Here is a 12,159-nt window from a genome sequence, read left to right on the forward strand (position 1 = left end):
ATATTTAAATTAAATTGACAGTGCACACTTTGAGGGACATCCAGAAGTACTTCCTAAACATGAGTCTTGCTTTTGTGTCTCTGTAACAGCAATAATGACCCTGTCTGAGAATCCATATAATAGTGATTCTACTGCTTTTAACCTTTCCCCCTTGAAATAAGTTCCCCATAACCTGTACTGCTCTTTGTGGAGGCAAAGCCTTCTGTACAGTGCTGCTCCATCCCCATGTCTTGCACTCCAAGGGCTGCATATAGAAGTCTTCATTTTGATTAACAGTCTTCTTTAGGGAGTGGGAGGCAGAGATGAGCAGCTCAACTCTCTTTGAAGTGTGCTAAATGAGTCACAACAGTGTGAATGAATCAATTTCTGCAAGCCTTCCCAACCTTTTAAATATGTGGTCTGCCAAATCTTTGTTGGATTATATTCAATTTAAAAAAAACCACACACCTTCCTGCATGACACGTCACTCAAAACAACCCACAAGTATACAGCCATTGTAGTGTGACTACAGCCATTGTGTGACTACAGCCATTCTGGTGTAACTGCATCATGCTTATTCAGAGCTGTGCTTTGGGGAGACACTGAGTATTAATTTATCATTGCATTTAAGTATGTTATACCCTGTCTCATTTATATTATCTTTGCTATTATTATTACGTTTACTCAGAAGTCCCCATCGCTTATTTTATGAGACCAATAGAAATGAGCAAAAGTGAATTTCGGCTCCCTCCATTTCAGGCACAATTCTGTATCTCCATGAAGAAGGATCACCTCTTGCCAAGTAGAGGGAATTGCCATTCATTTATCCCTTAGTATTTCTTTATATTACTTCCATGGAAAATAAGATTTAAGAAATTTGATTACACTTAGTTAATTGTGTACTTACCCAGTGATTTTGTTTTTAAATGCATCTCTATAATTGATGGTTTGGGAACCAACTTTGAACCTCTTTGGATATGACCTCAGGGAAGAGCCAATCTCTATTGAAGGGGAGTTGGCGGCTTAATTTCAAGGATAGCAACACGCATATTCAGAGGGTGGATTTTATTCTGGCGACCTGGTGGTACCCTTTTTCCACATGAGAGCTCATCTCCAGATGGACCTCCTCACTTTAGAAGGATGTTTCATCATTCCTTGTGTCTAATTTAGTCACAGTCTGACCTACAGTACCTAAAACTACAAAATTTCAAGTTCATAATCCTAGTGAACACTCACTCACGTTCTCCCACCAAATTAATCTGATTTCACATTTATAATTTCATCTTTCCTCTATTATTATCACTGGGATCCAGTCATCCAAACAATAAAAAGGACCATTGGAAAGGAGACTGTGAAACAAAGGTAGTTCAAAGTTAGTTTCATTTGGTCAGAGGTCTTTCAAAGTCTGCCCAGCTGCACCTAGATAGGGGTCTACCATAGACTCCAATGAGACAAGCTTCTCACCTGTCTTTATAGATCTGAATCCAAGATGATGGAGGTGGAGCCTCCATCTATTGCCAGGATCATCAAACTTGCTCAAAGTCGAGAAGATTGCTCTGTTGAGAATATTGTTCTAGACTTTAAAGATTCTTTGAACTGTGTTTTCTCAATCCTGAGTAAAAGCTGGGCATTCACTGAGGTCATTAATTCGGTACTGAACTACACACGTGGGCTTCCTTGAGGGAATGATACATGAAAGAGTACCAAAAGAGTAGGGATGCAAAGCTATACATGGTCTCATCAAGTCCCTGCTTAGCCCCCAAAGTTGACATCCCTCTAATCCAAGGAGTTAGCTTCTAGTTCCCATGTCTCATATCTTATGTATAGGTAATCTCACCCTCCTCTAGCTTGGGAGTCCCAAACCCAGCTAATGGGGTCAGGAAGCAGTGTTAGTAGCATCCACCTTTTGTCTCTCTCTCCTTTTTTCTAGACTTGCTTCACTCTGCATCTCTAGGCCCTCATTCTATTTGGAAGCTGTCCATAACCCTCCACTATGCAGAGAACACATCTGATGCTTCCATCTTCCTCATTCCCCTCTTTTTCTGGCTATTCTTGCTCGCTTTCTTGGTAGATCTTCCACCTTTCTCCTGTACATGGTGTACAAGTTCCTTCTGTTTGTACATGGCCGACTTCTGGATCATTTCCCCTTGTCCAGTACTACTTCTTTCCTGGCTTGAAGTTAGCTAACAAAACTTTGAGTTCACCCCTTGGATATGTTTGAGTAAACTGCTTAACCTCTCAGAATCTTGGTTTGTTCACATATAGAAGGAACTGTTGAGTTGATGAATGTTTAAAATATCCTCACTATGTGACCAAGGAGACAGTACAGCATGCAAGAGCCATTGCTGCACAAGTGTAGGAAGCCCAATCCAGATCCCCAGAATCCATGTGAAAGGCTGGGCATGGGCATGTTACCTGTTACAGAGTGCAGTGTGGGGCGGCAGCAGGAGCATGGCTGGTGCTTGCTGGCTACCAGCTTATCTCCAGGTTCCCTGTGCAAGGATGTAAGGTGGGAAGTGACAAAGTAGGACCTATAACATCTTCCTCTGGCCTTCTTGCCCATGTTGGTATGCATACTCAAACACATATCTATGCATACTCTGCAAACATATACCCCACTTTACATGCACACACACACAAAATCAGTGACTTTGGAAATCTAGATTTTTTTGTTTTTTTATATATCAAGACTGGAAAATCTAGTTAGGACATATGATTGGCGCAGTATCTCAAAATGATCAAGATTAGTGGGTCCAAGATAAATGGCATTGGCATTGGTAATTTTCTTTGTTATGTTCTTAGTAGCTGCAGTTTGTTTTTTAAGTATATCCCATCATGCCCCAGGGATATTTATAGACCAAACTTCTTAGCTAGTCTGGCTTTCATGATTTCACTTTATGTGCTGGGCTTGTACAAGTGGCTATTGTACACCAGCCAAGATGATTCACTTTTTATCACAAGACAGAAAAGTTCTTTTAATGTGATTCTATCTTGAGGGATCTGTTTTCTGCTACCGGTTAAATACCAGTGACACAGGAGGTGGCATGGATGCACTGAAGATTCCGAGATGAGTAGTTCAAGACTGTTTAAAAGTCTAAAAAAGACAAGTGGATCATTTCACAATAAACTTACCTCACTTTTTTTTTCTATTTGCCTCTATCCCATAACCTCAAATACAGATGTGAAGAGGGATAGAAATTGTTCAAGACCCAGAGGAATGCCGAACTTTCCTCATTCTTTCTACTATTGTCATTTGTCACCTTTTCTAACTGTTATATGTGTTTTGTAGCTGAGAGTTGGGGGTAAGAAAGAGGGGTATTTGGAATTTCATACCCAGGGACATATTGCTGTCAAACATATTATTGAAGCTGGGAAAAATGAAATTGAAACAAAGAACACCTGCTACTTTAACTCATTTTAAAAAACATAATGTTCTTTACTTGCTGACTGGAAATATTGTGTTTTCAGAGAAGAGAAAGTGCTAATCTAGATGGTAGAAAATGTAATGATTCACTATGCAATGATATGAAGTAAGAATGTTTTAAATTGAATATTTCAGTTTGTGGAGACATAGGCGCTTTGTATGAAAAACAGTTTTTCTCATCAGGTGGTGAGTATTACTCTCAAATTGCAGGAAAGAGTAAAATCGGCTTGTCACTGAAGGTTTTTTTTATTGACATCTTTAGCTTGTCTTCATGCCAGTAATTAAATTGCTAATTATGTGTTTCTGTTGCAGTGGTCATGCTTTTATTACATAATTGCTTCAAGTTTATCACAAATCACCAATAATATTTATTTAACCTTTTTGTTCATTAGGTAAATTTTAATATATAAAAGCTATGGAATGACTTCATTGACTCTGTTTTGATTAGCAAATCAAAGGAATTCTAACCTTTCTTATAGTTATATGGATTGTTGGTCATGTTTTCAATGAGATTTCTGATAATTATTAATTTGAGCAATAGCAAGCATTTAAAATAAAAGGAGAAAATACAAAGGAAACATTTCAAAAACATAAGGTCTGTTCTAGAAAGGTAAAATGATCTTTCCTGAGGTCATTGGAAATATGAAATTAATAATTTGATCATTAATATATGTTTGTATTTGATTAAGTTTGACTAATTTAGTTACCAAGCCTCCCTGTCCTCTTGGAACATAGGAACAATTTTGTCAGTGTTTCAATATATTCATGAATTTTTTCTTATTTGTTTATTTTACACAAACCATAAGAGACATTTTTTCTCAGTGAAGATTGCCTCTTTATTTTATTTTGAAATATTTGTATATTTATTTCATTAAATGAGATAATGCTTTTTCTTATTAACATAATTTCCAGTACATTAAACATATTTCTCCACAGACAGAAGAGAGGAATCAAATTAAATGACAACTAAATCACTTGCAGCAATTTCAACTGTTAGAAGAAATAAGTGTCTCTGTTTTCTTTGTGATCACAAGATGTGCTGTAAAGGGAAATGAAATCCTAAAGAAAGAAGGGAAAACATAAAGAAATAATGACTGACTTATTGCAGCAATACCACTGAGAGAAGAAAAATTCACTACAAATAAAAGGAAAATAATATAGTGGATTTGAAAGTTACCAAAATTCATTTCTTATTGATGAGTTCAGTGGAAGCTTAATGCTAAGTAAACTGATGAAAAAAATCAATGCAATAAACTATGAATGATGAAAGTTGAAATAAATACTTTGCGTATGGAGGGCCATTATTCTAAATGTCTAATTTTTTAATAATTCATGCCTTTCTGTTTATAAAAAACAGAGGAATTATTGCTTGGTGGATTCAAAATGCATGTAGAAAGCTTCTGCTAGAATCCCACACTTAGTAATAAGCACAAATGATATCAGTGACCTTCTGATTTTAGTCTCACATCTGGCTTTTATGTGGGTGTGTCAGGGCAAGGTGAGGTTGGATATATGCTGGTGTAGTTTATTTAGCATTTAGGCTTTATTGAGCACACTGTATTCTAAAAAGACAATTTTTGGATTCTAGAAAGAGGAAAACCCAGAGCATATGTTACATCTGTGAATGTATGTATGCATGTATGCATGTATGTATGCATGCATGTATGTATGTATGTCAGTGTTCTGGAGGACAGTGGTGCCTTCCTGGGGAAATCAACACTGATACATACATGCATAGTGTGTGTTTGGGGTGGTGTATGTATGTTAATTTTCATATTTCTCTAAATAGTCATTGTGTTCAAATCAGAGCATCCAGACTACCTGAATCTGAATATTTACAGGTTAGCAAATCATTTATTTTGTCTTTGACATGTCTTAAAAATATAAAACTGATTAATCTCATAAATTAACCAGATGCTGGGGAGTCTGTAAAGAGCTTATCCAACCACTTTTCCTGAATTACTGTGAATGAATCAACCGTCTACCATGCCGAAACTGTAGACCTCCCTCTCAAGCACTGGAGTCTTCCCTGTCTCCTCTCCAGTGTGCTGCACCCCAGGCCTTCTCTCTACTTTCTTTGTTTTGATTTTCTCTCAGACACTTCCTGTACAACATGCTAAGAAGCCTTTCCCCATGGCCTCTGGCTCTTCTTCTTTATCTCCTTCTGTCCCTTTCTACTCCCCACCCCTTACCCTGCCCCAGCAGAAATTAAAATTCTAATATGATTTCTCCTTTTTTGAATTACAGACTCATGAGACTATTGCCCTCCTGAAAACATCCAACTGCCACTCCAGAATAGGGTAAGAAAGGTAATAATTGTCTTCCTTCCTACTTGTACAGACCCTTTATCCCAAGAGTTCACAGCTTCCCACTCAGTACCACCTTTGAGACCATCTCTCAGACTGTTTTTGCCTCAGTATGGGACCTTATGAGGGTGTGGGGGAATTGCAAGGCAGGCAGTTTTCCAAATCAGGGCTGGCCAGAGTTGGGGGTCAATGGCAACATTCAGGAATCCTTTCATGTGCCCACCTTGGAAATACTTACCCTTATCTTCCATTCAGGTTGCAGGGAATAAGGCAGAAGTGCAGGCCACATGCAAGAGATTTTGAATTATGCATTAAGCTGATAATGCCCCAGCATGCAAGCTATGTCAATAAATAACTAGGCTGGTAGGAGGAAGGCATTCACCTCCCCAGAGCAGGGGGTACCACACATGGAGAGAGCCAGAGGAACACCAGGGGAAGGGTGAATGGGGCTTATAGCCTTCTGGCTTCCTCTGATGAAGAAAAGCTAAGAGTAAGTTAATATTGAAACTATTGTCTAATGTCTATTTGCTTTTAAAATAAGTTAGCTTTTCTCTCCAGTAAGGTCCCTCTCTGTGCAAGTTTGTGCTTGTGGCAGAGTTAGCCCTTCCTTGTATGACACCTTATGTAAAGGAATTATGTCTAGGAGGGAGATTCTTTTGATGAGACCCATTAAAGACTTCTTTAAAAAGTTAAGAGTTTTCTTGATGAAATTTGGGGACAGTCTCATAAATGTTAATTGGGCACTCAAATTTTCATTTCATTTTGTGTTTTTAACTGATTAATATGTAGTAGAAAAGCAGAACTTAAGCCAGGTAAAGAAACAGAAGGATTAAAGGAAGGTTAAAAATGGTATCCCCAGCAGAGGGCCGGAGACTACAACTGATGAAAATTGGATCTTTAATCTTTTCATCACTTTTCCTACTTTAGTAAAATACACAGATGAATTTGGTGTGTGTGTGTGTGTGTGTGTGTGTGTGTGTGTGTGTGTATACTGATCACTGAAGTGTGTGCCTGCAAATACACACACACACACACACACACACACACACACACCTTTAAAATATTGTGTAGGGAGTTACACAGTGTTTGGGGAATGCTAATGGGAGGACAACTTCATGTTTGCCTACGTGCTCTCTCCCCCATAGGAAAAGGACGCCATTTGCATCTCATCATTTCCCAAGTTGTAGATATAGTTTGCTGCCTCTGGTTCGTCATTCTGAAAATTTTTCACAAGCGGTGCAGTAAGGAATACAGGCCCATTCTATCTGCTCACATGCACTAACAGATTAAAGATGAATCTGGAAAAACACCCTTCTCCTCAGAGAGTCATATCAAGCAGTGTTTAAATTAAATAATTTGCATGGTGTGGGGGAATAAAGCTTTTGTAGCAGTATGTGGAGGTTATCTTCCCTTGAGAAATTCGTGCCATTTAGTACAATCTGGTGCATGCCAATGAGACACAGGCATGCATCCACTCATGAGAAGATGGATTTTATTTTACATCTAAATTTATTTATTTCTCTGCATCATCTTCCATTTTATATTTGTGTCAAGGGGGAAACAGGAGGCAAACTACTTGTGAAATGTTGAGTTCATTAAGATCCGAGCAGCAGCAAGGCAATGTCTGGAGTGACTAGGCAAGAGGAAGGTTGGTACCTACTGGCATAAAGCCAGGTGCCCAACAGCTCCTCCGGGGAGTATGACTGTCGTCACAAGTTCAGCTGGTGTTTGATTTTGCTCCCAGATCATTGCAAGGTGAAGAAAGAGGGGCCACTCCTATGATGAGTCAATGTGAGTGGGTAAGCCACAAGTAGTTAAATTAGTTGATTTGTTTCTACTTGTTCTGCTCTACCAGTATCTAATCTGAACTGGATACTAAGGAGATCATTTCTAGTGAGTAACTCATTCCTCCATAGGCTGATGTAGTCTTACCCTCATCAATGAAGAAAGCACAGCTGGCCACAGGAAGGACTGTGAATAAAATATTAAGGAGAGAGACGTTGGGAGTTATGGGGGAAGGAAAAACAGAAGTCCACTTAAGTACAGGGAAGTTTTAAAGGTCCTGTTTTTGAAAATTGCCATAAAACTAGAGAGAAGTGTTTTCCTTCCGTTTCAGGTTAGTTTAATACATCTTAGGTCACTCTTTTATTTCTTATTTAAAAGAAGTCTTAGGAAAGACTAGGAGCAGATACCAGCACTCCAAGTTGCTTCCTGTCCCATTGACAGCCATGCTACTTTGGCATATTGCTGCTGCCATAACAAGAAACTACAGGCCCAGTGGCATAAGTGACAGACTGATTTAGTCTTGCTTCCAGAGTTTGTAAATCTGATGTCATGTGTTGCCAGAGTTGGCATCTCCCAAGGCCTCTGCTTTTGCTTTACAGGTAGCTAACTTTTCCCCATGTGTAAGTGTCTGCTTTCGATAAGCATGGCCCTCATGCCACGTGAAAAGCCAGCACGAAGCTCCCACTACCAGTTTGAGAATGACCTTATCTCCAGCTACAGCTGCCTTCTCCTACTCCAGTACCTGGATGTCCAGTTGTGAACTTGGAGAGTACACCATCCAGTCCACAACAACTATTCTGCAGACTATTTGGCAGAACAGTGATTTTTTTCCCCACTCATTTTTTGCTAGCTTAATTAGAGATTTACTCAACCTTCATTCTCTTCTGCATTTTTATTAGTAGCTGAAAGTATTGTATTCAACTATTGGAGTGTTGTGTTTTATTATCTTAAAAAGTAGGATCTAGAAAGGGGTTGAAGCTTATTTATGAAAACAAATATTACCTGATTTTTTTTCTTTTAGGAAGGAAATCTTTCCCCCCCCACTGTTAGAATACCTGGCACCCTGGTATAGTCTTATCACAGGGGTTAAAAAGCAGTTATGAGCCATCTGTGCTACATGCCCACTGGCCTAGAATTTGGCCACGTTGTTTTCCTGATACGCACCCATTCCCTGTATATCTTGGATATTAGAACTCCCACGGGTTACTGAGAGTATTGAGATAGTACATATACATGCTGAACATGGTACCTGGCTCATAGTCATTGCTCAGTAAACATGTATCTAATACTTGTAATAACTAGACATTTTCATTTCATTGTATCATGGTGTTGGACAAAATGCAATGTCTTGCCTGGGTTTCCTTTGCTTACAGACTATTTCTTGAGGTAGTGGTATGTTCTTTCTCTGTTGTTTGAGTGGACCTTGGTAGAGACTTGAATTTGCAAGCTGTGGACATTGTACCAATAGACTTTAATATCTTCTTTTGTTTCCTTCAATACAAGTTCTATGCCACAAAGCAGAAGAAAGAGTTAAAAGGACCATGAAGAAAAGTGACTTGGGTCTTCTGGTAGTCTTTGTGATTCTTTATGGAACATCTCAGGCTGTACCGCGCAGGTGGAAAAACTGTTGTCCTGTCGTTTGTAGCTGCAATAGTCAGTAGTGTCTCCCCGTCTCCTCGAGACAGTGTTTCAGCCTCTGAGTCTGGAAGGCCCAGATACGTAACTCAGTCTGTGGGCTGGGCTGTCAATTGGAATAGGCAAAAGGCCATTTAAAATGCTTTGCAATGAGTCAAACTCATTTTTTGATTTGGCAAAGCATTGCCATTAGCCCTCACAAAGCTGTGTGTACTGTAATCACCACACATCAGCAATACTTTACTCTTAAGTTCCTTGAGACACTCACCTGCTTAGAAATAGAATGGTGACCAGATACTTGACCAATGACAAGTATCATTTCAAATGACATTTCTGAAGCAGCTTTTGATTCCATAACATCCTATGAAAATCTATACCAAGATCCTGCCCTTGAATTGTGAGAGAAGATGGAGGGTAGAAATACATTTTAAATCAGATAAAAAAGCAAGTGCAGGAGGCTCAGGCGAAATGGTAAAGACAGACAACCAATGTTCCATCAGCGTTCTTTCCATGGAGATCACCCTGGTGGGATCTGAGTTTCTCATTGTCTGTCCTCCCATAAGCCTCTGAGACATATGCCATCTTCAGGTTGGAGTTCATGAGCAGTGGAATAAGACTGTTGGGGTCAAACCCTAAGACCTGGGCTCCACTACAGTCTGTGGCAGTTTACTGTCTGTAGGTGAATGAAAATAGGAATCACCTGGGAGAAATCTTACCTCATCCTCTCTTACATATTTAAAAAAGGAAAAGAAAAGCACATGCATGTCCATATTTAAACTCCCCTGCAGAGAGTCTTTAACAAACAATAAAACAATAAAAATAAACGAGAGTCATTTTAGTAATTTTCAATCCAGAAAGTCCATTTTAAGGCCCAAAGGAATTCTGTGTACATAAACTGTAAACAAGGTTAAAGGTAGAGTGGAGAGCTTTCAGACATAGGAAAAAATAAATTGTACAACAGAAAAAATAAGTATAGGATACAAGTGAGTAGTTAATGGGTGGGATGAGAATGGCAAATAAACATGGGAAATGAAGGTGAAATTTTTCAATGAGACACCGTACATTATATTCCTAAATTTTGTTACGGAAAATATTTAGAGTCCATGAGCTGTGGAGAAATGGGTCCCCTTTTACATTTGTAGGCAAGAGTAGAATATAGCATAGCCTTTTGGTAGGGCAGTATTTCAGTACATCTTAAAAATTTATAAGCATAGATATCTGAAATATAAATTCCATTTTTAGACATCTACATTACAAAATAATTTACATGTAAATGGAGATAATGTATACGGATGACCATATGAATATGTATATATATATATGTATATATGGGAAATACAATATAGTTGGGAATATGAATATATATATGGTTGGGGAATACAAGATGAGGACTAAAAGCAACTGTGGTTTACTTATACTATAAAATACCTTATATCCATTAGAAATGATAGCTTTGGATAGATTTAGATAAAAAAATCAATGAAGTATGAAGTGAAAAACAAATAAAACATTGTGGATAACTGTATAGTTGACTTATAGAAAACATGTGCACAGATGAATTATAATAGAGACTGTAAAGATGTGCCTACCTTCAAAAACACTGTGAGGGACAGCTACTGGATGTATGGTGTGGGCATCTGTTTATATTCCCACTTATATTGATAGATGCTATGTTGATTTTTAATTGTAAGCACATATTATGTTTTCATTTTAATGTGACTATCCCCAAAGTTACTAAACATGTTGATAAGTTTTATGTGAAAAAAATAGATAATGGATGGAAACTTTAAAGGTGATAAATTTCCTTTCTGATTTATTCATATTTCATCTGTTAAATATTCTATAATGAGAATTCATTACTGATATCTGCTGAATAAAAATTCCAAATGTTGGGACCGGGAGCTCAGCTTGGGAAGCTCCTGAGACAGTCTGACAGTCAGCTGAGCCTGAAGTGAAATAACTGAGGAGACCCATCTCAAACGACTCAAAGGCAATGTGGGTATTAGAATTGGAACGTGCCTAGAAAGTTTGCTTAAGTTTTGAAGGTGAATTTTGGAGAGTACACTTTTTTTCATTTCATGCCATGAGTTCTAATTCAGCATGCCTCTTCGGCTTCCTGATTATTAGTCCATTCTGATAAGTGTTCTGGTAAGCAGAAAGGGTCCGCTCTCTTTGGTGAGTGTTACATGCTTGTGGAATCTCCTGTATTCTGTGTTTCTTGTTTGCACTGCATGTGATGGGTGTTCTAATTTCAAACTCAGTGGCAGCTGAGTTTGTACAGGATGGTTTGCAGTTAACTTGTGGGATAGCATCAGAGAGCCCATGGCTGATTTTCCGCCTCTTCGTTCCTTCTGTCTCGTATTTCTTTCTGTGAGGGACACAGCACAGAGTGTTCAGGTCATTGAAATCTTTGAAAAGAGATATGATTACTTTTCATATATAAGTGCCTTCTTTTCCTGTATCTATCCTTGGAAAGCAAGGCCAGATGTGTGCGTTTTTAAAAAGAACCTTGAATTAATCTGCATAACTGAACAATCCAAGTGTCTGCTTCCTGTCTTTCTGACATGTAGGTATGCACACCAAATGTTTGTCCACTTAATGCAGCCCTCAGTTTTGCGTTTCAGAGCAGTTAGGACTTGTTCAGCATCGTTTCCTCTGGTAAGAGCTGTGGCATCTGATCCATTTTCCTTTTCTGCTCCCTGGTTCTCTGTAGTCCCGTTTTACCGTCTGCCCTTTATACACTTTCTGTTTTGAGGTTAGATTATGGGTAAATTGTTACATCCCTTGATGGTTACTAAGGAGCTACCCAGTAGCGAACATTATAATATATATATTCGTGGCTTGTTTGTTTCTTGAGGATCTTTGTTACTTTCCATATGTTGAAAGCTCAATGAAGTTAGAATGCCTAACATTTTCATCATTAAATGTACCCTGGATTCAACATCCCTTGCTTCAAAAGCAGCTGAAGGAATGAGAACTGTTGTAAAGAATGAAAAAAACTCTTTAATAATTAGGATTCATCTACAACTA

The sequence above is a fragment of the Peromyscus eremicus genome, chromosome 10 (genome assembly GCF_949786415.1).
Source record: "Peromyscus eremicus chromosome 10, PerEre_H2_v1, whole genome shotgun sequence".
In the NCBI taxonomy this organism is placed as follows: Eukaryota; Metazoa; Chordata; class Mammalia; order Rodentia; family Cricetidae; genus Peromyscus; species Peromyscus eremicus.